The sequence below is a fragment of the Sceloporus undulatus genome, chromosome 8 (genome assembly GCF_019175285.1).
Source record: "Sceloporus undulatus isolate JIND9_A2432 ecotype Alabama chromosome 8, SceUnd_v1.1, whole genome shotgun sequence".
Classification (NCBI taxonomy): domain Eukaryota; kingdom Metazoa; phylum Chordata; class Lepidosauria; order Squamata; family Phrynosomatidae; genus Sceloporus; species Sceloporus undulatus.
The window spans coordinates 7,266,137-7,281,436 of NC_056529.1; the positions used below are offsets into that span (position 1 = coordinate 7,266,137).

A 15,300-nucleotide genomic window follows, 5' to 3' on the forward strand; every position below is an offset into this window, starting at 1 on the left:
TATAGCTGTGCTGGCATGCGAATGACTACAAGTTCAATTCCAGTTTCAGGCACAAGATGGAACATACTCATCTTCCTTTGAATATTCTTTCAATTTCTAATCCTAGAATATCTGAATGGTTACATCTTCTCCATCCTTGTAATGGATGATCTTTGAGGTCAACTCCAGCTGTATAATGATATGAAAGTATGATGTATTCTGGGATTGCTCTACATGCTGAGGCTACATTGACTGTGTTTACCTAGACATGCACACCATACACACACACACACACACACACACATATATATATAGACAGAGAGGGAGAGAGAGGCTTTTTGTGGAGATAGTTCCAATTTGCTTCTGCTCTACATTTAAATGCCAGTGAAGACATCTACATACCTCTATACTTCAGGAAGCATTGTTTTGTTTCATATGTTTTTATCTTGTGTGATTATTTATAGTTTCAGCCTGGAAATGTTTTAAATTAGTTATACTGTATGCCACCCTGAGATGCCATGATAAAGGCTGAGATATAAACATTTTAATAAGAAGATATTTAAATAAATAAAACAAATAAGCCCTGTGTCTTATTTTTCAGTGGTTCCACTTGGATTCTGCTCCAGCTGATGTGAGAGGACTGGAGTTCCTATTAGAGGGAATGCTGATAATGCTGCAGATGATTATGTCTTCTTCATCATAATATTTCAAGGTAAATTACGTAATACTGCAAGCCAAATCATAAAATACAATAAACATTAAAGTGTAAAAATGATCAAAGAAATGAAGCTACACTAAAACATTAAAATCCAGAGAGCATGAAAAACTGAAACTTGTAACCGCAGCAGATAAAAGATTTATCATCAACTATGAATGGCATTGTACATAACAAAACCAGAGAGCGAGAGAAAGAGAGAGAGGGAAGAAGGAGAAAGAGGAGGAGGAGGAGGAGGAGGCCTGCTTTGTGAATAAATCCAATTTTACATGTTACCCAGTCTGATACGAGTAGATATCATGTGCATTAAAATGGAGAGCATCCCACAGCATTCTATACATATTTTGGGGGGTAATTTGCTTTACAAGTGAGTATTTCTAAGGCAGCTAATGAAACATATTAGGAATAAAATTAAAATGCATAAAACACACACACACACACACACACACACACATATATCCCTCTAATTAGTATAACTCCATTTTAGACCCAGTGTGGTGCAATGGTTTGAGTGTTGGACTAAGATTCTAGGAAAGCAGAGTTCAAATCCCTGCTTGGCCACTGAAAACCACTGAGTGATCTTAGGGAAGTTACACTATTTCAGAAAGCAACGGCAAACCTCTGAACAAATCTGCAGTGAATGAGGAACCTTGGGGTCTCCATAAGTCAGAAACAATTTGACGGCACACAAGAACAACAAATCATCCATCAGCAACATTAAAGAAATATTAATACTGATTAAACAAACATTAATAGTGATTGAATAGGGTACTCTTGGGTTTTCAGACTTCTCAGCCAAGGTTTATATCAAAATATCTGAGGATTTCAATTTTGGGGGGGATCATTGGTACATTTGATCCAGTGTTCAGCTGCACTGCCTTGTGCAGATTGGAATACAAGTTTTCCTTTAGTTTTCACATTTCTGAAATGAAGAAACACGGTGCCAGATTTTTATTGTTTTTTAAAAAAAATATCTTTCCCCAATTATAAATGTATGTTTGGATATAAATTTTGTTTAGAAGCCTGTGTTTTGGGATCCAATATGGCCTAAAAATATTGTAGTCAAATAAAATTAAATTAAAAGTTCATGACGAGAGGGGTTTTCTTTAAGTAAAGGCCGATTGCAGCAGAAATAGGATGTATTTATTTGGGTCACATTTATATCCCATCAATTCTTCTATGGGCCACAGCAGGCAGGCAGGCAAGAGCAGCCCAAGTCCACTCCAGCAAGAAGTGGATCCAAACCCTGCTGACCACACAGACTACTCCCAAGGCAAGCTGTGCATTCAGGGGCCAACTGGAGTCAAGTTATCTGAGCTTCAGTCCAAAAGACCAAAGCATGGCTTTGATACTTACTGCACATGGGCTCCAGACACAGGACGAAAGGAGCCGGGAATGAGTGGGGAACAAGTGGGGGATGCATTTTACTGCACACAGGAATGGGGACTTCTGTGTGAAGTAAAATGCGTCTCCCACTCGTTCCGTTCCATTCCCTTCCTGGCCCTTTACCCCGTTCCTAGAGCCTGTGCGGTAAGGTCCTTTGATACAGCTTCTGGCTGCTTTGGGAGCATGAGTTGTCTAACCAGCATGACTCCAAAGTGGCCAGAAGCAGCTTCCTTCTGTCCATCTATTTCACCCCTATGAGCTTTGGCTGGAGTAAATGAGTCTTCATTCTCTCACTTTATGCTCACAACATAGCTATGAGGTGGAAGAGACTTAGAGAAATACTTGGCCAAAGTCACATATTGGCATTCATGTCTTAATGGACTGTTGAACTTGGATCCCTCAAGTTTCACTCCAACACTAACTAACGGGTCGTCCACACTGGCAAAATGTAGCCAAAATGAATTTATTTTTAAGCTGATTTTATTTGGAAGCTCCCCTTTCAGATAAAGTCAGATTGTCAGAGAAAGGACAGCATATAAATATTTTAATAAATATATATTAGAATCAGATGAACTTCCAAGCTTTTGTGAATGGGTCATATCAAAGGACTACTAAATTCCAGATGAATAATGCAGTAAAGTATGTTACATTAAAGTTTTTAGTATAGCACATTTCAAAGAATCTGGCCATTACACAGCTGCTACATAGAAAATCAATGTTTGAAAGAGATATATTTTCTTTCTTTGATTTCCGACTATAATAGTTTGAGGTAGCCTTTACTGGAAATCTGAATATCATCTATTGTCTCTGAACTGTCCTTGACTCAACCAGTCTCTCTTTTATGATCATTATCCAAAGTTCTAAAGAAGAACATAGCATACCTTTTCAGACCTCTCTTTCAGTTGTTATTGAAAGGAAAGTTAAAACCAAACCAAACCCAAATTATGTCTCCTTGCCTTGCTCTAGGCTCATCTTTTCAGTCTGCATATTAGAAAATAAATGCTGACCTTAATAAAGATGCCACATGAAAATTCATAGGGTTGTCCTAAGTTGGCAAGTGTGTTGAAGGCACATACACACACATACACACACAAAAAATGGCATAGAAAAGGGTTGGTAGGAAAAAATTATCAGTGCAATCCTCTATGGTCTGATCTGCACCGCGGAAATAATACACTTCGACACTGTTTTAATTGCTATGGCTGCATCCGGTGGAATCCTGGGGTTTGCAGTTTGTTGTGGCACCACAGCTGTCTCACAGAGAAAGTTAAATATCTCACAAAACTACAAATCCCAGAATCCCACACCACTGAGCCATGGCAGTTAATGTGGTGTCGAACTGCATTAATTCTGCAGTGTAGATGCAGCCATGAATGTAATGGACTTACCTATATTAACAGTCCTTGAAATGGCATACCATCCAAGATCTCAATAGACAAATCTAAATTTACTGAAGCTGTTGTATTTGGATGCCCCAAGCTTCCTTGCAAGGTCATGGAGAAGAACATAAATTAATGCAGGGCTGTCCTTACCATTAAGAAAAAATGAAATCCATTAAGCCACAATGAAGTGGATTCCACAGCTCCGAGTGCTGAAATGGATTGTTTTCCCCCCGACAAAAATACTGTGTAGCTGAATGTCATCTGGGCACTGCCTACATCTGTGTGACTAGTCCAGTAATATTTAAAGCTCACTATCCAAATTTGATGTCCACATATTCTGAAGCAACTGTCAACACTTGGCAGAATCTTGCAACTAGCAGGCAGAAGCAGCCAGGTTTCTTCTTCTTTTTTTGAGGCTATCTGCCTTACCTCCCCAAAAAATAATAGTATAATAAGTGTTGATTTCTTTCCTTCGTGAAGTCAAAACTGGTGGAGAAATGTCACACGTGAATGTCGAAAATTTGATCCTAAAAATCAAATATTGATTAAAAGAAAAAGCCCAGTTTTTAATTTTTGACAATAAATAAATAAATAAATATGAATAAAAATAATTCCACTTATTCCCAAACTACAATCTGATTTGCTTCCAACCCTCACAATCTCCCTCTGGGCTATTTCATTAAAAGGATGAAGGGGCATATATATATATATATATATATATATATATATATATATATATATATCTACACACAACAAAACATTTTTGTACTGTTCTTTTTCATTTAATCTCTTAGGTGGTGGGATTGTGGTTTATTGTGAAGCACACCACATAGCCCCACAATAGCCCCCATAGTTCTTAGGTAACTGGGAAGCATGATGGGACATGAGATTACCTCTATGTCCCTAAAACATGAATTATATCTAAAAGGTAGGTTGAAGGCCCAGTGTTTTGATTTTTCAAACCCTACTTGCATAATATGACTGCTCTTAGAGGAGTTGAAAGAATAACAGAGAAGCCTAACACGAGCAGTCCAGCTTTCCTTGGCTTTCCTGCTATTTTTATTACTGTTATTGTTGGAGTAGTTATTATTAACAACAGAAGCAGACACGCAAAGTCTGGGTCAGCTGGGCCATGGAACAACCGCATCTTACCAACACCTTTGTGGTGCTTTATTTAGCATCAAAGAAAAATAATGCCAGCTCGGCACTATATGGGTATTTTGAATTAATTGCATAGGTGCGAAAGTACAGATGTTGTTTACAACTGCCACGGTTAAGTTTGCCTTTAAAATTAGCTCAGTCAGCCATTGCCTAGAAGAATTAACAGCTAAAAATTCTGCAAACCATTGTGCCTCCAAAATCGTCGCACATATTTACATGTTTGACCTGCTAGATCTTTTTAAAAATTCTTCAACTGATGAAGAAACTTTTGTTTCAAAAGCATGTAGGAAAGTTCCTTGTCTCTTTTTGCTTGGCCTAATGAAGGCATTGCCACATATGGTCTTTGGACTTTGTCTTCTGATCAACTCGGCAACTCTTACCATTAAAAAGGGTTCGTTTTTTGTTCAATACAGACTGTGTTGTAAGCTCAACCTTTCTTTCTCTCAATGCCAACTGCTTCATGAAGCAAGCTTCTTCATTAAAAGACTGCAGATTTGACATAGATTTTCTCTCTCTCTCTTTCTTTTTACATAAAACCATTGTGGTTTAAGTTGTGGTTCATCTAGTAAATAACATGTTTTCCAGAGATTGTGCCATCACTATCCAGAAGTTTGCTCCTTTCAGGCTCACAGCTCTTGCTATCATAGGACATCTTGGAAAGACATGCAGAGACATCTTAGCATATTATTTCTTTTTCCAAGGCTGCTCTGTCCTTAAGATTCTTCTCTGTTAGTGCTATTCACCGAGTGGGTTAAGCGTGGAACACAAAAAGATACAAAAGGTTTTAATTAACTAACTTCAAATGTAATTTCATTGTTAGCTGAGACACTTTGAGCCTTATCATATTGCAAACAAATCTGGCAGGAAGCTAAAGAGAAGCGTTTTTCTATTCACATCAAAGCAATTTCATTCTCTTCTGGTGATAAAAGCAAGGAAGGAGGGTCATAAAAGTGTCTCTTTTACCAAGCTGGAAAAATCTGTTTCGCAAAAAGGGATGCTTTTGTAACCTGAACAGAATGAAAGTGCATCAATGTCATGCAGAGACAGAAACAAAGGGGGAAAAAAATAACAACTTCTTTTGTTGCCTTCTGAATTTGTTTGCATTGTGATAAGGCTATATGTTTCATTCCCCATGGTCATTGCTTTGTGGTTTTTCTGTCTGTTAATGAACAAAACCTGGGATTTCCAGGGACTTTTTTTCCACGTCTGGTTGATATTTAATATATCATGCTTAGTGACATCAGCCAAGGCTCAGACACATGACAGCACTGGACATGCTTCTCATGATATCATGAGTGTCTTCACCTTGTGTCATCACCAGGTTTATAATCCTAAAATATCAGGGCCTGAGATGCTTCTGGCCTGATGATGTTCTCCTTCCCCAATCCCTTGGCCCTCCTTCGATCTCATTTCCTCCCCTCCTCTGACTTGTAGTGCTTTCTATTTGCTGACAAACTAGATTAAAAACCTTCATAAACCAAAGTTATGTGTACTTGGGCCGTGTTGTTCTGTTTCTTTGGCTCTGTTTTTTATATGCAAGTCAGGGCTCTGAAACTGTACATTACTCAGAAAGAAAAATGCACAGAGCACTGTCAGGGATGGAGGCAAAGCACTGAGGGTGGCATGCTATTGAAATGTGTGTATCGGGGAGGGGGGGGGAATAAAAATTTTATGGCTAGAAGGGCTTTGCTATGAGCCTCTGAAATTTACATGCATTCATATTCAATGGAGAGACTATTTTGTTGAAAGATTGTAACAGCTGGGAAATAAAACTGCATAAAAAGTGAGGCTGAACTGTAGCCTCGAGTATGCTTTCTTACCCTGAGGGCTTTGCAGATCCCACTTTTTCCTCCCACCTTCAGTTCTAATTGGAACATTCATTTGATTTAGGGGACCTGCAATATACTTGCATGTGTTTACATGGGAGAGTCTTCATGTAATAAGATATCAGCAACTTGTTATTTGGGAGCCAACATGGCATAGTGGTTTGAGCATTGGACTAGGACTCTGGAGACCAGGGTTTGATAACCATGAAACCATTGGTTGACATTAGGCAAGTCACATGTTGTCAACCTCAGGAGAAGGCAATGGCAAACCTCCTCTAAAAAAATCTTTCCAATAAAACCCCATGATAGGTTTGCCTTAGGGATGCCATTAACAAGAGCTCAACAAGCGATCAGAAGACAAAGGACTTTATCGCACTGTCCCAGAAACAGGCCCAGTGTGTTAGAAATGTGTGCATGCACAGCTGCGCACAGAATGGAATGAGGCCAAGAACCCCATTTTAGCGCACGCTGGAACGCTGCCTTTGCCGCCGGGCATTCCAGTTGCGTCCCCGTTCCATCCCAGAGGACACCATTTCTGAGGACTGTTTCTAAGTGTTTTCAGAAATGGCGCCCTCTGGGACGGAACGAGGACACAACTGGAATGCCTGGCAGCAAAGGCGGCATTCCAGCGTATGATAAAATGGGGTTCTTGGCCCCATCCCGTTCCGTGCGTGCCCCTGTGTGTGCACATTTAGAACGCACTGGGCCCGTTTCAGGGCCAGTGCGATAAAGTCCAAAGTATTAGACAATGCACCTTACCACAAAGGAGATCTATGGAACAGCCTGAAAATGGAATGGAAGGGGCCTAGAATGAGTGGGGGACGCATTTTACTGCACACAGAAGTCCTTCACTCGTACCCTTCCCTTCCCATTCTGTTCCAGAGGACAGATTTTTGAGACCTGTTCAGAACAGTTCTCAAAAATCTCCAAGGCCTTAAGAGGAGTCCCCAAGCAGATCTATCTGGATATCAGGAGATAGGGCTTCAGCTACGTAATACTGAGAATGGGGCCAGTGGAGCATTTCATGCATGCAACTCAAATAAGAGTAGGAGAAAAATTCAGACATCTGGAGTGAGTAAAAGGTCAAATGTACATGGATCACTGGCAAATATCCAAGTGAGAATTTCATTTCAGTTTATTATTGAGATGAAGCACTCAAAATTTAGCAAATTCTTCATGTTCAGAGAACATGGGGGAAAATTTCAGAAATGGAAAGGAGGAGAACAGAAAAAATGAAAATGGATTGATTTGGATCAACTGAAAATGATAAATTTGCCCATGAAGGTCTCGAAACTGGAGTGCGTAACTCTTAAACATCTGGGTTCTTCCCGTTCCCAGGCACTTCCAGCTGTGTTACAAAGGAACAGTGTGGCCTTTGGCAATTGTAGTGATGTTGATGGAAATGAACACTGGACTTTCCAAATTTCTCCAGGCCTGCTTTACCATGATTTTCTTTAACTATTCAGAAACCTTGAGACTGAACTCTTGCCTTCTCTATGCATAAATGAATGCTTAAAATGTACCACCGAGCATTTTAATGAAACTAAGGATAGACCATATAATGGTGCCATTAATCCACTCCCTGCCCCTAGGTCATGTAAGCTTTATTTCCAAACTCACACATTTACCTAGCTGTCCTTCTTCTGTAATTTCAGAGGTAGCATGATGGTTGTTGTCATGGTAACTATATTGCTTGAAATAACACTACAATAATCTCATAAAAACCTGGGTAACTTGTTGACATGTAAATTATCATTACCTTGAAGTTTACAAAACATTCGCTCCACTTTTTTAAAATATCACAATGAACACAAATGTTTAATTCATGAAAGAGGTTAGCCTTGAGGATTCTTTGGTATATTGAAAAGGAAACCTGTCAATGTCCATTTGTCATGAAAAGAAGAAAGTCTACATTCAAAGGCAGTAACAACCTCACACAAGCAAATGATGGGACAAAAAGGAGAGCGTGGATGCCGTGTGAATGAACTCCAGGGCATTATAGGAAATTTAAATGTCAAGCTTATCAGCCTCTTGGTCGGCCCTTCCATGATGCTGGGGTTTCAGAGAATGGCTAATAGTGGTAACTACTGAGGCCAATGCTATCTGCATGAACAGGATACATAAAGTTGGTCCTTCCCAAATGTGGGCTTGCCATCTGAAGACTGGAACATCCACAGGAGGGCCCACTCCAATAGTGGTGCATACACATGGCTGTGCCAGAGCAGTCATGCCACCATTGTGGAGAATGGGACTTAAGGTCATGTATTATTTGCTATCCAGGGAGAGAAGGAGGCAAGATACAAAGAGTCAACTGTATGTCTTGTCCTTTGTCTCTATGCACTATAAACACACATCTGTATACATCCAAGAGAAAGTCTGTCAATTGCTCCTCTGTTTTCTTCATAGTGAGAGCAGATAGTGCATGCTGTTTTCTCTCAGAAATAACCAAGCATTATGTCAGGCAGCAAAGACAGAAGGGCTGATATGTGGGCATTCACAAAGGCCTAATGCTGACCAAAAACCTGTTTTTCATTATTACAGAAGTCACTATGGAGTGGTACAGGAGTGCTGTGGGAAAAAGCACTGAGACCATTGCACTGAGAATGTGCTCTTACAACTCTAAAATAGCAATAGCACCAACAAGTTCATTTCTATACTGCTTATCAGTGAACTATTATTCCCTAAGCAGTGTACAGGATGGGTGACATCTGACCTGAAAACAGTGCATGTGAAAAGGATTTAGAGGCCTTAGTAGACAACATACTAAACAGGAATCAGTAGTATGATATTGCAGCCAATAAAGCCAATGCATTTCTGAGCACAATATCCTGATTGAATGAAACACTAGTGCCACTGAATTCTGCTTTGGCCATCCCTCACCTGGAATATTGTCTCTAGTTCTGGAAATCATAATTCCAGAAGGAAATTGACAAGTTGCAATGTGTCCAAAGAAGGGCAACAGTCTGGAAACCAAGTCTTATGAACAGCAACTTAGGCAGTTGGCTATATATAGCTTGGAGAAGAGAAGACTGAAAGGTGACATAAAAGCTGTCTTCAAGTATCTGCCTGAAGGTTTGTCATGTAGAAAACAGTGCAAGCTTGTTTTCTTCTGCTCCAGAAACTTAACCATGGTTTGAAATTACTAGAAAAGAGATTCCACCTAAATATTAGGCATAACTTTTTTTTAAAAAAAAAACAAAAACTGTAAAAGCTATTTAACCATGGGATAGACTGCTTCAGGGATAGGGTGGGGAGGATACCTCTTTGGAGGTCTTTAAACAGATGCTGGAGGACTATCTTTCAGAAGTCCTACGAGTGCATATTCTTGTACTGTGGGTTTGGACTAGGTGGCCTTTATGGCCCCTTCCAACTTTTATGATTAATTGAGTCTATGAAAGTGGTCTAATGGCTACCTCTAAAAAAATCCAAGCCAGGTCATGAAGGCAATAGCCCTTTCCCACTTTTGCCACACTTCTCCAAGGCATATTCCTAGGGCTGTTCAAGCTGCCTTGAAGTATAGCAACAAATGCTGAAACCCCTTCATGTCAAGATATAGCACCAAAAGCTAGGAAAGGTATTCTCCTCTGGAGGAGGGGAGGATCCCTGAAGCACCTCTTTATCTTTGAAAGTAAAAAATATGATAACAACTAACAGTTCTCTGCCCTTTCCTGAACCCTAATATCAATGGCTATCTATGTCCGTCTGGCTAATGATAAGTCCAGAACTGCACATTGCCCCTGGCATCATAGGTTGTGACTATCATAGATCTCAGGATGCATAGCTCTTATGTAGATATGCATCCCTTCATGTATTCCTGTACTTATTCCCATTTTAAGGCCAGCTATATCACATTGTGCAATAGTGAATTCAATAAGCTAATTATTTATTAGGGGGACCGCAACATTGTTCAGAGTTTCGTGATATGATTTACCATGCTCAGTTGCAGATTTGTGGGAATATAATAATAGTTCAGGCATGATCCCCCCCCCTTCCCATCTTGAATCAGATGCAGCAACACTCCCAAATCTCCCAAATGGAACCTTAATTTCATGGCTCCAAAATGAAGTTGCGCAAAGGGAGAACATTTTGGGCCAGTTCTCCATCAAACCCAAAGCAACTATCAAACATGAATGATTTAGGTTGCAATCCTGTTCCTCAAAATAAGAAGCACTGAATTCAATGGACTGTACCTCTGAGGGGACATTTGCAGATTTTTATTGTAAATGCACAATTAACCAAATGCAGTGGAGAAAATATTAGTAGGCTGATGCATATGATGAGTGACGTCTGTTCTGCAATTACAGTCTCTAAAGACAGGAATGTTTTGCAGTTGCTCTTTGTGGCATCTTGATGATGCTATGTATAACTAACAGGATGCATAGTGTGTGTATGTCTCAAACATTCAAACCTCACATCTGGAAAGCACTTATTATGCACAGAAGAAAAGTCTCTTCACACAGCACACAGACAATAGAACAGACTGGCAGCAGCCTCGGCTTTTTACAGCTGTATAATGAGGTCTCCTGGAACCAAGTATGTGCAATCTAACAAGCTGCATAATTTCACAGTTTTAGACAGATCAACTAATTGTTTAAAATTATATATATCAGCATTTCTTGATGAAATATACAAAGTACCATCCACCTAATTTAAATCTAGAGGCAGCCCTCCGGATATTCTGTTTATAGTCACATAATCAGAGCATGGGTGGCTTCCAAATGGATTTTAGCTCATGAACACATTAAGAAAGGCTCATGTTTTGGGGGGTGTTGAAGTTAACAGTTCTTTCTGCCGAGTACTTAAAAGATGGGACTTTTGCAGTGCCCGCAGGTGCTATTTTATCCATGCCCAAGGGAGATGATTTGTTAGGATTAAGAAGATAATCTTCAAGCATGCATAAACTGTAGTGCATAGCTGAAGATGTGGCTATGTCATATATTAATATATTTAGAGACACATTAAACACACATTTTGTGTGCTTTTTAAATTTCTTTTGGAAGATACTGCAACTACTTCAAGAAAAAAACACACACAGTCTGGCTAATTGTTTTGAATTGCTTTGAAGTAAAGACAGAAAGAAGGCAAGAAATAAGGTTTGCAGCCTGCAAGTGCATATACTTGGTTGTACTTGGATATCTTTCCCCCTCAAATCCAACCCAATGCAAGAATGAGAAAGGGCCACGGAGTTCACACCGTCCACTTTCCAGATATATTCTGGAACTGGATTGTTTTCCTGTTGGGAGTCAAACATCATTTACATCATTTGGTTGTCAGACAGAGCAATTGTCCATTTCCAGAATGCAATAGCAATCTGAATAACATATACTTAAAAAATTGCATTTTTTTTAACCTGTTAGGTATTGTGTAACAATCAAAGTATATGAGATATTAAATGAAGACCATTGTTCAACACCAGCTACAATCATGAATATGGAACAAGTATGAAGGAGTAACTCTAGGCAACTTTCTAAATTCACAATCTCTGTTTAATAATGATTATGAGACTATTGTAACATTATTGTCATTATCAGCACATCCCAAACTTTACTGACCACCAACTGCAATTAGAACATGGATACACAACATTTCTGTCAGGTATGGCGGGGGGGGGGTAGGAGAGGTTCAGACTAGCAGACATTACTAAGTTCAGTATATTTAACTAAGGGCCCAAACAGACAGGCCAAAATAAAGCTACTTCAGGTCACTTTGGAGGTATGCTGTTTAAATGACACACACATCTTAAGATGCCAGAAGATGCACCAAAGCTGTGCTTCAGTCCTGGCCTCTTAGGACGCATGCATCATTTAAACAGCATACTTCCAAAGTGACCCGAAACAGCTTTATTTTGGCCTGTCTGTCCAGGCCCTAAGTTCAACAACATCCAAAATCCAAAAAACACAGATATATTTACTGGATACCAATAAAAGTATCACTGTTTTGTGGATTTGGGGTGTTAATGTACTTTGCTGTATGGCCAATACAGCTACCCCTAGATAGACATTTAACTAAATAGCTGGTGGGGAATACTGACTGAATACTTTTAACATGCACTGTTCATGAAGTTGCTTTTAAAGATGAATTAGCATCAGCTAGAAGAGGACAGATATGGAGGATAGATTTCAGCCTTTCTACCTGTATTGTAGTCATAAAGAAGAAGGGGGAAAACCTTCCGAGATCAACATTAGTACTGACAGTTCCATTCATTTCTATAGACCGGTGTTCTTGGGAACTAGCAATTGCATATAACCTTAAATTCCTTGTTAGAAACCATGCTAACCATGAAACCATGCCTACCCAGTGTGGCAGTTTTCCTGTACCCCCCAACTGTCCAAATTTAGCAAGGACAGTTTGAGATTTCAGGTATTTTACCATGTCCTACTTCATTTCTCCTCCTCCCACTTTCCCTCTTAGATTTCAGCTTACTTTGACTGCTGCAAACTGACTCCAAAGTGCAAGTGTCGTTTGCACTAACTGTCTCAGCAGAGAGAAGTGGAGAGCAGCAGGTAGAATCCTGCCCTTCCCAGTACGGTCAGGCAAAAATAAACTGCTACAGCTTCGCCTAGCTTTTGTGTTCTTCCTCAATAACAACTTTTGTTGTCTTGACCACATGTTGATTTGCCACATGTACCACATTTGTCACTTGTGAAATGTGGAAATGTGTTCTGAAATTTCAAATTACTAAAAGTATCAAAGATTTGGTATTTCTTCGGGGGGGAAATAACTGGAAAAATTTGAAGACTAAGCAGGCTTTGTTTAATTCAGAACAACCCATACTTCAATGAGAACCTGATATATATATATATATATATATATATATATAGAGAGAGAGAGAGAGAGAGAGAGAGAGAGGATTGCCACATTTTTTGCTTAGATTACAGAATCTTCCCAGGTAATGAAAAGACAAATGGGATGATCTAAAAATGATAATAAAATGATTATCTGATGATCTACTATGCAATTCTATTCATGTCTGCTATATAATTCTATTCATGTCTACTCAGACATAGGTTCTATTGAGTTCAATATGACTAACTAAAAGGAAGAGGAAAAGCATGCTTATATTCTTTGGGCCTGGGAGTTTTCTCTCCTTCTCCTTCCTTTCACAAAGGTTGATTAGGCTAGAAAGTTTAAACCAGGTTGTTGGAGCAGATTTTGGAGTCTTTACTCCCTTAGGCCACTACAGACAAACATATGGCAAAAGAGACCATTCAACCCCTAGGGAGAGGGGGAGATCAAATTGTTCAGCCAGCTGTCCTCTAAAGGCTGATTCATGAGAAAGGACTATTGACATCAGCTCCACAGGCAGCATCTTATCTGTATTCATGGAGGAACATTAAGCACTGGAGAGTCAAAGCAGCCAGACAAAAGGAGAGGAACTGAAAGTTAAGCAATAGGAAGAGCTATCACACTGAGAGGCAAACCACCAGTACCAAATTGTGGATTCCAAATTGTACTTGAATATGCTTTCCTTCCAAGATACTTTCCAATAAAATTTACCCTGCATTATGATGATATCTCCCCCTGCTTCCCCGCGTGAAAGAAAATTGTCACTGCTTTGCTAGAATGTGAACAAGACATCAAGAAGATCAACAACAGCACTATTTAAGGTAATTGTGCAGCTTTATTCTGGCATTCCTGTTTCTTTCTCTCTCTTTTTTTAATTATTCAAACATTACTTCCCAATTCCTTTTTAAAAAATGCAAATTCTGTAGAGCAACCAAGAGATTCCCATATGATAACATTTAAACTTCCCAGTTTTGGGAACATTATTTGACTCCACATACACACAAACACACTGTAGCTCTATGGGCTCCTGGGAGGGCAGTTTTGTGTACCCAAGAGGGAAACCAGCATGGAGGAGCATGACACATTTCAACATGACACAACCAGCACTAGGGCTAAGCTAGCATAGAGTATAAAGCTTCATCTTACTCTGCTTTTGGCATGTTTGCTCTTCAGTTTGCTGTGCCCTCCATTTTTGGGGCCATTACATGCTTTGGCTGGTCACTTCAAGGCTAAGTGGGCATTTCTGGCCCAATCATCAGATTAGCAGTGTTTGGAAAAGGCAGGAGTGCAATTTTTCCCTTCCTTCACCCTTGTGGGTAATAGGATATATAGGATCAATTGGCTATGTGTAGCCATTAAATAAGTATGTCATGCCTTGGTGACAGTACAGAAAACAGTGGGATGGGAGGGCAGGTGAGCACTGAAATGTGTCAAGAACTGCCCTCTCCAGCCCACAGTTCAGTAAACCAGCCCTCCGTATTACAAGCAGCAAGAACTTTATTCCAGTAGCCAAAAGTGTTAGCAGGAATACTTTTGCAGACAGAACTGCTATGATCCTCAAACACTGACATAAAATTAACAATGTCCCATCCTAACATTTTGCAGGCTTTACTTTGGTCCCATACAGACAGGTCAAAATAAGGCTGCTTCGGGTCACTTTGGAGCTATGCTGTTTCAATGATGCATGCGTCCTTAGAGTCCGGAAGCTGTGCCAAATCTGTGCTCTAGTAATTAGGACAGGAGCATGGCTTTGGCGTGGCTTCCGGCCTCTTAGGACGCATGCATCATTGAAACAGCATACCTCCAAAGTGGCCCAAAGCAGCTTTATTTTGGCCTGTCTGTAAGGGGCCTTTGATTCATTTACAAATTAAAACATGCCTGTCCTTCCAACCATGTTTGTCCAGCCTGTACAAACTCAATTCAGTCAATGGAAGAATACACAAATGAAAAGGTTTGGGTAAAAGTTCATACAGAACACACACATTGTGAAAAATGTACACGAAAACATATACAAGTCACAGTGTGATGCAAATGTAACATAGGAGTTTTCCAGTTGGGAGGAACC

General features: G+C 39.7%; 1 protein-coding gene across 1 annotated transcript in view; it reads right to left on the minus strand.

Moving 5' to 3' along the window:
- CDH8 (cadherin 8) overlaps nucleotides 1–15,300 on the minus strand; it is a 170,621-nt gene that overhangs the window by 88,932 nt on the left and 66,389 nt on the right. The gene's annotated exons all lie outside the window — the stretch shown is intronic.